The sequence below is a fragment of the Lithobates pipiens genome, unplaced genomic scaffold (genome assembly GCF_037356315.1).
Source record: "Lithobates pipiens isolate NorthernLeopardFrog02 unplaced genomic scaffold, aLitPip1_a1.2 Scaffold_52, whole genome shotgun sequence".
Lineage (NCBI taxonomy): Eukaryota > Metazoa > Chordata > Amphibia > Anura > Ranidae > Lithobates > Lithobates pipiens.
In genome coordinates, this window is record NW_027507875.1 from 4366304 (window position 1) to 4379883 (window position 13580).

A 13580-nucleotide genomic window follows, 5' to 3' on the forward strand; every position below is an offset into this window, starting at 1 on the left:
CTATAAGGTGAAACGGATGGCCCCACTTGTATGGAATCCTCCGTTCAGTTAGGTGTTCCAGAAGGGGTCGCAGACAGCGTCTCATCTGGAAGGTCTTGCGGGATACATCTGGCAGAAGGGTGACTTGGGCCCCGTCAAAATCAATGCTGCCTTTGCGCCACGACGCTTGCAGGACATCCTCCCTAACTGAGTAATTGTGGAGACAGCATAAAACGTCACGTGGCCGGTTCTCTGTGGGGCTCCTGGGGCCCAGGGTCCTGTGGACTCTATCAATGGCTATTACTGTGTCAGCAGCGCGGTCCAGACAGGCGTTAAATATAGCTGTAACTGTGGCTTTGAGGTCTGCCTGGCCAGTGGCTTCGGGCAAGTCTCTGATCCTGATGTTGCGTCTGCGGTTGCGATTCTCAAGGTCATCCACTAGGAGTTGCAACTGTGCCACTCTGTCAGCAAGGGTATCATGTGCGGCTTGCAGGCCAGAAACATCAGTGGTCAGGGAGGTCACATCCGATGCCAGGGTGGTCACCCGCTCGTTCGTAGCCGACACGTCACGTTTGACCCCTGCGATTTCATGTCGCAAGGTCGTTTCAATCCTGGCTGCCATACAGCTAAAGTCTGCTTTAGTGGGAAGGTTTTGGAGTAAAGCTAGGATGGCCTTGTCCCCCAATAATGCCGGTGCTGGTGGCAGCGGTGGTTCCCCTGTGTGTCTGAGGCGAGAGCAGCCTGGCCATTCAGTCCTGGGATGAGGCTTCCACTGCGGGAGGGTCTCTGGGACAGTTGGGAGTTGTGAGGGAACCAGGGTGGCAGGCCGCTATGGTCCGGGCTGTCAAGCGAGGCCATGGACAGTGAGCGGGGGAGACACGGGGACAAGTCACTAGGCGGGGAGAACGGGGGCATGTCGTGTCCCTGCATAGCAGTCTGCTCACCTTCCCTCTGTGCCGCGTGTCCTGGAGCGCCGGAGGCCGCGGGCGCCATCTTGGCTGGATCCGGCGTGGAGGCCGGAGGCTGCAGCGGGACCAAGTACCTGTCCATGGCAGCAGCGGCGGACCCCGCTCGGCTGGCTGTGTTCCGCCGAAGCGCGGGGATGTCGGCGATGCCGAAATATGCGACCAGACTGTGGTAAAGGGGTGCGGAGGGGTCACGGACCGGGAGCTCCGGAAAAGAGTGTCCTCACTCCTTCATGCCTAGGCCACGCCCCCCTGGTTAGTGTCTTGATTGGGAGATCGCCTGGGAATACTGGATGCCGTAGGCTTCTTTTTATGTTGTTGGCTTTGACCTGTTTTTTTTAGCTTGTTTCCCAAGGTGACCATCTTGGCCTTTGTCAAGAGGCTTCAGAGTGCCCGAAGAGAGTGCCTACGGCCAAATCACCTATATAGTATCTTATATATAATAACTAAAAATATTATTTATTATTATAGATATAGATATATAGTATAGTGATTTGGTCGTAGGCACTCTCTTTGGGCACTCTGAAGCCTCTTGACAAAGGCCAAGATGGTCACCTTGGGAAGCAAGCTAAAAAAAACAGGTCAAAGCCAACAACATAAAAAGAAGCCTACGGCATCCAGTATTCCCAGGCGATCTCCCAATCAAGACACTAACCAGACCAGATCCTTCTATGGCACCTGGTCTTCCCAGGGAGTCTCCCATCCAGGTACTAACCAGGCCTGACGCTGCTTAGCCTCTGAAATCAGACGAGATCGGGTGCTTTCAGGTTGATGTGGCCGTAAGCGTTCTCCTCAAGACACGCCCAACCCTCTTGACAAACGCCAAGATGCTCACCTTGAGAAACAAGCAAAAAAAAAACAGGTCAAAGCCAACAACATAAAAAGAAGCCTATGGGCTTACAGCGGACCTTAAAAGATGGGACCCACTAGCTCTGTCATGGTTCGGACGCTGTAATGTGTTGAAGATGAACGCGATGCCACGACTTCTGTATCTACTACAAGCCTTACCTATCAAAATACCCCAGACTTTCTTTCATGCGGTTCGCTCAATCTTTATCAAGTTCCTCTGGCGCGGAAAACATATGCGTATTGGTAGGGCAATGCTATTGCGACCGAAATTGCGGGGAGGTATTGGCCCCCGGACCCTGCTCTATATTACACAGCGACGCACATGACACCGGTGGTTGACTGGTGCCGGTGTTCTGCCATATACTGTCCGGCCATGATATAGTGTCCGCGCCGTACTGCGCATGCACAGTATGGAGCAGACGAAGCTTCGGAAAATCTCCGAAGCTGAACGGCGCCTGCGCGGTGAGTGGAGGTGGTAGCCCCACCATCCAAGCGGACATAGGGTTGTGAATATTAGAGGGCCCCTCGCAGGCGAACTTCGCTCGCCACGCTTCGGGCTCGGCCTCGCTGCGCTCGGCTCTTTTATATTCTTACTCTATGTCCACTTGGATAGTGGGGATAGAACCTGGACTCAGTGCGCAGGCGCCGTTCATGCTCGGCAATTTTCGGAATCTGTGTTGCTGTGTACTGCGCATGCGCAGTACACAGCGGACACTATCCGATGGGGGACCATATGTGATAAGACACCGGCATGGGGAACTGAAGCTATGGGTCAAGCTAGAGCAGGAGATGGCACGGGTTCCACTGGCTGGTCTGCCTTGGGCGGGGAGGCCATTGGAGCCCTGTGTGACTACTCACCCGTTAATTGGCCCCTCGCTCGCCGAGATGGATAGTTTTTTTCACCTTTCCCACCTGACTAACTTCCCTTCTCCTATGACCCCAATTATTGGACATCCTAGATTCCCTCCGGGCCTGTCTGACCAGGCCTTTACCAGGCAAGCCCCGAAAGGGCTTCTGAGAGCAGCCCTATTTCTTGGACCCACGGGCTTGATTCCCACGGGGACCATACTGCTAGAGCAAGTACCTGTTGCATTGGATAGCTGGAGAGCTAGACAGCTAATCCATTTCCTCGGACCACTACCTAACCATTCGTTCTTCTCTAGACAATTCCACCCCTTCGAGGAACTTTGCCTGGATGATGGCCCAATTCGTGGTTCCCTCTCTAGGTCCTACCAAATCCTGACAGACGCACAATCCTCCACGGATCCACCCTTCCTAGCTAAATGGAAAAGGGACTTACAAACTACATTCTCCAAACCACAGAAGGACAGAATACTCTTTTTCGCCCATAAGTCGTCACTCTGCAGTAAATATCAGGAGATCTCATATAAGCTGATCACACGTTGGTATCGTACACCGGTGGTGTTGGCCAAAATATTCCCCGGTCAATCTGACCGCTGCTGTCACTGTGGGCAACAGACTGGCACCATTCTCCACATTTTCTGGGAATGCCCTAAATTACAAACATTCTGGCAGCCTGTCCTGAGACTCATCCACAAGTTCGCAGACATTTCCTTAGCCAATGATCCCGCAGCAGTTCTTCTCAATCTAACTCCTATGTCGAGAAAGCGTTATCATAAGTCCTTACTTAAACATCTCCTCAATGCAGCTAGGGCCTGCATCCCAAGTCAGTGGAAAGAGCAATCTGCTCCAATGGTGACCCAGTGGTTCGCAAGGGTAAATGATATTGAACGAATGGAAGACCTGACTGCCACAATGAGGGATAAAACGGAGGAGCATGGGAACAGATGGTTCTACTGGACCCAGTTTCGCTTTTCGGAAGAATACCTCCGCGAGACATAGTAAGCTCATGGTGATCGTTGGAGATCGCTGTTCCAAACGTTGGACAGCTGATGAGCTGGTGAGCCGAGGGCGTCTCTTGCTCCCTGGGAGGGGACCCCACCCTATCCACTCTACCCACGACACCCCCTTACCCCTTCTTTACCTTTTCTGCCATTTCCTTCCCCAATCTTCTCTTTCCCCTTCTCCCTCCTTTCAGTTCTACTATTTCCCTTCTTAACTCAAAAAAGGGAAAAGAAAATGGTATGTTCCGACCCCATTTGACTACTACACAATACTCTTCCCCTATCTATGGATATCTAAACTCTTCGAGGGTAGCAGGGCTAGTATCAATAATATTTTAAGTGGTAGAGGATCCCAACGAGATGGAGCTTTAATCTCATCTTGATATGACCGCAAAGCTGTACACGTGCTATTCTCCTCAGACTTCTTACCATTGGCTCTGATATCCATGCAATATGATCGTTTGTTTGTAACTATTTGTATCACACATTCTGTGAAGTTGCCTTTGCATTGTATGTCGCATACTACTAAATAAAAAAACAAAAAAAACAGAAGCCTATGGCACCTGGTATTCCCAGGCGGTCTCCCATCCAGGTACTAACCAGGCCCGACACTGTTTAGCATCCGAGATCAGACGAGATTGGGCGCTTTCAGGGTGATGGGGCCATAGGTGATCTCTTCGGGCACTCTCAACCCTCTTGACAAATGCCAAGATGGTCACCTTGGGAAACAAGTGAAAAAAAAACAGGTCAATGTCAACAACATAAAAAGAAGAATACGGCACCTGGTATTCCAACGCCATCTCCCATCCAGGTACTAACAAGGCCCAACCCTTCTTAGCCTCAGAAAAGAGAAGAGATAGGGCTCTTTCAGGGTGATGCTGCTGTAAGCGATCTCTTTGGGCACTCTCAACCCTCTTGACAAATGCCAAGATGGTCACCTTGGGAAACAAGCAAAAAAAAAAAAATGAATCAACGCCAACAACATAAAAAGAAGCCTACAATAACTGGTAATCCCAGGTGGTCTCCCATCCAGGTACTAACCAGGCCCGACTCTTCTTAGCCTCCAAGATCAGACGAGATTGGGTGCTTTCAGAGTGATGTGGCCATAGGCAATCTCTTCAGGCACTCTCAACCCTCTTGACAAACACCAAGATGGTCACTTTGGGAAATAAGCGAAAAAAAAACAGGTCAACGCCAACAACATAAAAAGAAGTCTACGACACCTGGTATTCCCAGGCGGTCTCCCATCCAGGTACTAACAAGGCCCGACTCTATTAGCCTCCAACATCAAACGAGATCGGGTGCTTTCAGGGTGATGTGCCCGTAGGCAATCTCTTCAGGCACTTTCAACCCTCTTGACAAACGCCAAGATGGTCACCTTGGGAAACAAGCAAAAAAATTAAAATAAGTCGGAAGCTAGAGACAATACGGCCCGAGTCCTCAATTTAATCCATGCGGCGCATGTACAGGGAAGGCCCTTGCTTATGTTGTCAACGGACACGGAGAAGGCCTTTGACAGGGTGGCCTGGCACTTTATGCAGGCCACCCTGGAACATATAGGTCTTGGCCCCAACATGATGAGCTGGGTAATGTCGCTTTACTCCACGCCATCGGCAGCGGTACGGGTGACCGAGTGGTGCTCGGACTCTTTCCCCATCACTAATGGGACGAGGCAGGGGTGCCCTCTGTCTCCCCTAATTTTAATTCTGACACTGGAACCACTTATGTGTCACGTTCGGAATGACCCGAATATTACTGGCATATCCAAACCCTCGGCACACCACAAAATTGCGGCGTACGCTGACGATCTAATTTTTTCCGTCTCCAATCCACACATTTTGCTTCCCAAAATACTTGCGTCTCTACAGCGACACGGCAGCCTATATGTATTGAATATATCGGTTCCGGATGGTGAGGCCAAGAGGCTCCGCTCCTCTTTTCCATTCTACTGGGCTGAAAAATCTATACGTTAACTGGGCGTTGACATCGCAGCGGATTTAGCGCAATTGTACCTGCTTAATTTTGTCCCTCTCCTGGATAGACTGAAATCTGATTTGGGAAACTGGAATGCTTTAACACTGACCTGGTTCGGGCGCTGTAATGCATTCAAAATGATGGCCCTCCCTCGGATCTTATACATGTTCCAGACATTACCGATCCGGTTACCCCCAATTTTTTTCAGAAAACTGCAGGTGCTGCTCCGGGACTTTATTTGGGCGCGCAAACCGCCCAGAGCCCGTTTGCAATTGCTTGCCAGACCAAAGGACAAGGGGGGTCTGGGTCTCCCAGATCTCAGACAATACTACAGAGTGACTCTGCTAGCGAGAGTCGTTGATTGGCATTGTAATGGCCCACACAAGCAGTGGGTGGAGATGGAGATTGAGGATGGATCCATTCCCCTATTGACCTCCCCGTGGCTCCTGTCCTCCCTACCAAAAGACCTCAGAGGTCACCCCGTAGTGGGAGCTACGTTGGCTGTTGTGCGGAGGTTGTTCCGCTGCACACACATTGCTCCCCTGCCATCACCAATGACTCCGGTTATAGGTAATCCAGACTTCCCATCGGGATTTACCAACAAGAAACTGCGACAGTTGACAGTGGTGGGGAAACAGCGTCTGGGAGAGGTGTGGCCCACGGGAGGGCTCCCGACCATGTAAACTGTCGCCGAGCTTTCTGACCCTCCGCTTGACTTGTTTAGTGCTTATCAACTTCGTCACTTTCTTCTGGCCATACAAAGGGCCCCCTACACTCCTAGAGACCTGACACCCTATAAATCCATCTGTCACAAAAGGGAACCTGTGCGACACACCCTCTCCCTCCTGTACAACCTATTGAGTAGTCAGGAGGAGGAGTCGACCCCCACCATTTATCCACAAATGGGAGAGGGACTTAGGCATCACATTTACCCCACAACAGATAGGGAAGATCCTGACCTTAGTACATAAAGCTTCCATCGCAAACCAATATCAAGATACAAGATAGTCTCACGCTGGTATAGAGTCCCATACCTTCTGAATAAAATGGATAGATCGATCCCGGATGTTTGTTGGAGGTGAAATTCAGATATGGGGACCATGGGACACCTTTTCTGGGCATGCCCGACCTTGAGGAACTTTTGGGTTCCCAGTAGCGTGCCTTCTACACTTGACCGAACAGCCTGTTCGAAAATACAAAAAAACCCTCACGATGCAACTCCTGAATGCCGCCCGGGCCTGCATTCCCGCACTGTGGAGGCAGCCTCAGCCCCCATCCAAGGTGCTGTGGTATTCCAAAGTCAATCATATTCTCCGGATGGAAGAATTGACCGCCACCCTTCACAACACTGAAGAGGCATTTAGTGTTACATGGAGGCCCTGGACGTATTTTACTGGTACTCGAGACTACATTCGGGAGGTGAGCAGTGCCTCCGTCCCAGAAAACGACTGAACATCTAACGTTTACCTACGTAGGCCATGTCTGCCCTGGGTGGCATTCCCCCCCTCCTTTTTGTCTTTATTTTTCTTTTTTTCCCCGTCGCCATCCCCCCACCTCCTCTCTCTCCGTCTTTGCACTCTCTTCTTCCCCCGTCCTCCCTTTTGACTATGCCTTGTCTCCTTACTAGCCTTTGGGACCCAGAAGAACCCCAGGGTTCTGGACATGACCGGCTCATATTTTGCTCTGGTTCACGTAGGTCATGATAAGCTGGCTCGCTGTGGTCCCAGTTGTTCTCCATGATTACATTTGTCCGAACGGAGCTGCACTAGTTATACTGTACTACATGTCGGAGGTGGGGTTTCTCTATTTTCTGCATGAAATTGTAGGACTCCCCTCTGAGAACCCAGAGTTATTTGGCTGCCTATTTTTTGTTAGCATGTAATTGTGACCCTGGGTCATGCTGTATGGTTGACTGTTATATTTATATTGTTCTACTTATACTTAATAAAAGAATAAAACAAAAAAAATAAATAAGTCAATGCCAACAACTTAAAAAAAAAGCCTATGGCATCGAGAAATCCCAGGCGGTCTCCCATCCCGGTACTAACCAGGTCCCAACCCTGCTTAGCCTCTGAGATCAAATGCACGCTCAACCCTCTTGACAAACGCCAAGATGGTCACCTTGGGAAACAAACAAAAAAAACAAGTCAACGCCAACAACATAAAAAGAAGCCTGCAGCATTTGGAAAACCCAGGCGGTCTCCCATCCAGGTACAAACCAGGCCCAACCCTGCTTAGCCTCTGAGACCAAACGAGATTGGGCGCTTTCAGGGTGTTGTGCCCGTAGGCAATTTCTTTGTGCACTCTTAACCCTCATGACAAATGCCAAGATGGTCACCTTGGGAAAAAAGGGAAAAAAAACAGGTCAAAGCCAACCACATGAAAAGAATCCTACGGCATCCGGTATTCCCAGGCGATCTCCCAATCAAGACACTACCAGACCAGATCCTTCTATGTAACCTGGTCTTCCCAGGCAGTCTCCCATCCAGGTACTAACCAGGCCTGATGCTGCTAAGCCTCTGAAATCAGACGAGATCAGGTGCTTTCAGTGTGATGTGGCCGTAAGCGTTCTCTTCAAGACACGGCCAACCCTCTTGACAAACGCCAAGATGGTCGCCTTGAGAAACAAGCGAAAAAAACAGTTCAAAGCCAACAACAAAAAAAGAAGTCTATGGCACCTGGTATTTCCAGGCGGTCTCCCATTCAGGTACTAACCAGGCCCGACACTGTTTAGCCTCTGAGATCAGATGAGATTGGGCGCTTTCAGGGTGATGGGGCCGTAGGTGATCTCTTTGGGCACTCTCAACCCTCTTGTTAAACACCAAGATGGTCACCTTGGGAAACAAGCGAAAATAAACAGGTAAATACCAACAACATAAAAAGAAGCCTACGGCACCTGGTATTCACAGATGGTCTCCCATACAGGTATTAACCAGGCCGTACACTGCTAGGCCTCCGAGATCAGATGAGATTGTGCACTTTCAGGATGATGTGGCCATAGGTGTTCTATTTAGACACTCTCAACCCTCTTGACAAATACCAAGATGGTTATCTTGGGAAACAAGTGAAAAAAAAAAGGTCAACGCCAACAACATAGACCCTGGCGGTCTCCCATCTGACCCAGACCCTGCTTAGCCTCTGAGATCGGGCGCTTTCAGGGTGATGTGACCTCAGGCAAACGCTTTGGGACATACTCAAAACTCTTGACTGATGCTAAAATGGTCACCTTGGGAAACAAGCGAAAGAAAAACAGGTCAAAGTACTATCCAGGCCGGACCCTGCTTAGCCTCTGAGATCAGATGAGATCGGGCGCTTTCAGGGGGATTTGGCCGTAGGAGATTTCTTTGGGCTCTCTCAGCCCTCTTGACAAATGCCAAGATGATCACCTTGGGAAACAAGCGGAAAAAAAAAAGCATGTCAACGCCAACAACATAAAAAGAATGCTACGGCACCTGGTATTCCCAGTTGGTCTCCCATCCAGTTACTAATCAGGCCCGACAATGCTTAGCCTCCGAGATCAGACAAGATCAGGCACTTTCAAGGTGATGGGGCCATAGGCGATCTCTTCGGGCACTCTCAACCATCTTGACAAACGCCAACATGGTCATCTTGGGAAACAAGCGAAAAAAACCAAGTCATTGCCAACATTGGAGGCTAAGCAGGGTTGGGCAATCAGTTTCCTTGCCTGAAATAGGCATCTCAGAACTGCCATCTGGCTACTTCCCGGGTTTCCAACTCCTTCAACTAATCCCAGGAGACAATACTTTGCCTCCATCATGGTGGAGGTTCCAACCACCCGATCAATGGTTCCTGTCACCTCTGTCCAGTAGCGGATCAACTTCGGGCATCTCCAAAACATGTGCATCATGTCTCCCCCCATGTTCCCGCACCGGGGGCAACTTGCGTCCGGCCGTTTGGCCAAACTGAAAAAGTTTACGAGGAGCATAATAGGTTCTATATAATAAGAACAGATGTGACATCCTGTGTGAGGAGAGCCACAATTCACCACAGGCAGGATTCCTGTGGCCAATTATAGCTCAGGGGGGGTTTAGTACACACCCCACACTATATAAGGCTGCCAGCATGGCGGCCTTGTATAGTGTGTTGCGGTGGTCAGGGAAAGAGGACGATAGGCAGGGACAGTGTCTTTACTGCTTGGGAACCTAGCACTGTTACAATGGGTGTTATGTGCCTCCTGCACAGTACACACCTGAAGCTACCCTTTATTACTGGTGTTCAATTTCTGCAATACATGCATCTGCAGTGCAGAAGTTAGAGTCGGTGTTGTGTGCCTCCTGCACAGTATACACCTTATTGCTGGTGTTCTGTTTCTGTAATACAGGAACCTAGTACTGTTACAGTGCTAGGGTGTACAGAGAAGCTGGTATATATAGAAGACTACAGCATACAGAAGAAAGGCTAGTGAATACAGAATACAGGTTTCGTGTATGTAGATAGGCTTGAGTATACAGAGATGCTAGAGTAAACAGTGAGGCTGGGGTACACAGAGAGGCTAGTTTAAAGACAAATACAAAGATGTTAGTGTATATAGAGAGGTTAGTGTATAGAGAGAGTCGAGTGTATACAGAAAGGACAGTGCATATAGAGAAGCTAGTGTATACAGAAAGGGTATACATGAAAGCTGACATTCTATACAGAAGACTGGGTAGTGTATACAGAGAGTCTAGTGGGTACAGAAGACAGGCTGGTGTATTCTAGCTAGTTTTTACAGTCTAGTGTATACAGAAGACAGGCTGTGGTATACAGAGAGTTTAGTGTATTCAGAGAGTCTAGTGTATACAGTCGGCGAGTGTATACATAAGACTGGCTAGTTTACACAGTGTTTACAGAGATGCAAGGGTGTACAGAGAAGCTGGTATATATAGAAGACTACAGCATACAGAAGTAAGGCTAGTTAATACACAATACAGAAGACTCGTGTATGTAGATAGGCTTGAGTATACAGAGATGCTAGAGTAAACAGTGAGGCTAATTTAAAGAGAGGCTAGTATATACAAAGATGTTAGTGTATATAGAGAGGTTAATGTATAGAGAGGGTCGAGAGTATACAGAAAGGACAGTGCATATAGAGAAACTAGTGTATACAGAAGACAGGCTTGGGTATACATCAAAGCTGACAGTGTATACAGAAGACTGGGTAGTGCATACAGAGAGTCTATTGGGTAAAGAAGACAGGCTGGTGTATTCTAGCTAGTTTTTACAGTCTAATGTATACAGAAGACAGGCTGTGGTATACTGAGGGTTTAGTGTATTCAGAGAGTCTAGTGTACAGAGATGCAAGGGTGTACAGAGAAGCAGGAAGCTAGTATATATAAGGCTAGTGAATACAGGCTAGTGAATGCAGATAGGCTTGAGTATACAGAGATGCTAGAGTAAACAATGAGGCTGGGGTACACAGAGAGGCTAATTTAAAGAGAGGCTAGTATATACAAAGATGTTAGTGTATATAGAGAGGTTAGTGTATAGAGAGAGTCGAGTGTATACAGATAGGACAGTGGATATAGAGAGACTAGTGTATACAGAAGACAGGCTTGGGTATACATCCAAGCTGACAGTGTATACAGAAGACTGGGTAGTGTATACAGAGAGTCTAGTGGGTACAGAAGACAGGCTGGTGTATTCTAGCTAGTGTTTACAGTCTAGTGTATACAGAAGACAGGCTGTGGTATACAGAGGGTTTAGTGTATTACAGAGATGCAAGGGTGTACAGAGAAGCTAGTATATATAAAAGACTACAGCATACAGAAGAAAGGCTAGTGAATACAGAATAAAGGCTGGCTTCTACGGAGAGGCTACCACTACGGAGATGCAGAACACTATATATAGAGAGAGGGTATATAGAGAGGCTAGATTATACAGAGAGGCTAGTGCATAGAGTGAAACTATTGTATATAGAAGCCTGGTTAGTGTATACAGAGACGCTAGTGTGTACAGAAGAGAGGCTAGACAGGCTATAAAGAGAGACAAGTTTGTACAGAAGACAGTTTGGGGTATACAGAGATGCTAGTTTATACAGAGAGACTAATGTATACAGAAGACAGGCTAGGGCATACAGAAGACAGAAGACGGGCTAGTGTATTCAGAACATAGGCTAGTGTATATCGAAGACAGGCTATTGTATGCAGAAGACCGGCTAGTGTAAACATGCTGGTGTATATAGAGAGGCTAGTGAATTTAGAGGGTAGGCTAAGTGATAACAGAAGACAATCTGGGCTATACAGAGACATTTCATCATTTCATCTAGCTCACATCTCTAATGGAGTTTGTCTCATTGCCATGTTATGCCTTTTCATTCTTATGCTAAATATAGATCACTACACGATTTTAATCATCCACATCAAGCATGCAATAAAACTATCATACATCAAAATAAACCATGTACTCTTTTGCTCTATTTTGCATATTTGTACCGGGACCTTGAGTATGTGACAGTCCTGACACACCATCCTGACTTATTTTTCTTTATTTCTTATTAGAAATGGAGAGTACTATCTCAAAATCCGCTTAAATCTATTCACTTCTACCGCTTTTTGCTACCAGACATGCTGCACATACTAAGAGTAATGTAACCATCGCTCTCTAACGATGTAAACAGTTTTATTGCTTTTCTGACATTGACCGAGTATCTCTGACATTAACTGAGTATCTCTCTGCACTATGATCTTAATAATAATAATAATAATAATAATAGGATTGTGTAATGCAAAGATCAACTAGTCAATCAATAAGCTTTCTCATTGGTACCGGCATATCCTTTAAATTTAGACTAACGCAACTATTTCTCGGCCATTTTCAAGCTAAGCTTTCAATCTCTTACCTTTGAACAGCGATACTTCCTCCCTACAATATTAAGCCATTTAAATGTCCTATTGGTCGCCTATATTATACAACTCGGTTAAAAGCCTACATGTAGAGAATAAAACTAGTCTTACATCTTAATAAAACAGTTTTATTGCTCAACCAGTATCAGCTGTCATGACAAATAAACGTTTCCACGTTTTGACTCTATTTTCTGTATTACTTCTTTTTCTCCACCTTATCTGTCACAGTTAAAACACAGTGACAAAACATTTCTTTTTACCGCAGCAAAATGTGAGAAAAGCAGTGTAAGCCGTCTTTCTGCCATATGCAACCATCTCTCGCTACCTCTATGCAATAGGATTCTCTTTCCAGTGGAAACGGAAAACAGTCAGTGTAAGCCGTCTTCGTGCGTAACAAAATTAATGGAACGATTTACACGTTGGAATTTGCAAGCTACGTCAATTTACTCTTAAATAATGTACCTTTGCATTTATCCCTTGACTTTGCAACTATCCCTTGATCCCTTTTGTGTATTCACTTTATCTCGACCTATATATACTGCCTCAATATTTTCCTAATTTGTTTTGCTATACTTATTATTATTATATCATAGAGATTACTAACTCTAAATCATTGTAAACCTAACCATAGTTATAATGTCCACAGCTAATTTTACGTTAAAGCAAAATTCACACAAAACCATCTTTTTAAAACCTTTACACATTAAGAGTAATGCAACCATCTCTCGCTACCTCTATGCAATAGGATTCTCTTTCCAGTGGAAACGGAAAACAGTCAGTGTAAGCCGTCTTCTTGAGCAGCAAAATGAATGGAACGATTTACACGTTGGAATTTGCAAGCTACGTCAATTTACTGTTAAATAGAGTACCTTTGCATTTATCCCTTGACTTTGCTACTATCCCTTGATCCCTTTTGAATTTTCCTAATTTGTTTTGCTATACTTATTATTATTATTTTATAGAGATTACTATCTCTAAATCATTGTAACAAGTTATAATGTCTACAGCTAATTTTACGTTAAAGCAAAAGTCACACAAAACCATCTTTTTAAAACCTTTTACACACTGCACATTAAGATTAATGCAACCATCTCTCGCTACCTCTA

At 46.8% G+C, this 13580-nt stretch overlaps 3 pseudogenes; all 3 read right to left on the reverse strand.

The window, feature by feature from the left end:
• Nucleotides 1–4209: 4209 nt before the first annotated feature.
• Nucleotides 4210–4328, reverse strand: LOC143957535 (5S ribosomal RNA; annotated as a pseudogene).
• A 322-nt stretch (nt 4329–4650) lies between these two features.
• On the reverse strand, nt 4651–4769 carry LOC143957286 (5S ribosomal RNA; annotated as a pseudogene).
• A 3529-nt stretch (nt 4770–8298) lies between these two features.
• On the reverse strand, nt 8299–8417 carry LOC143957582 (5S ribosomal RNA; annotated as a pseudogene).
• Between the last annotated feature and the right edge of the window lie 5163 nt (nt 8418–13580).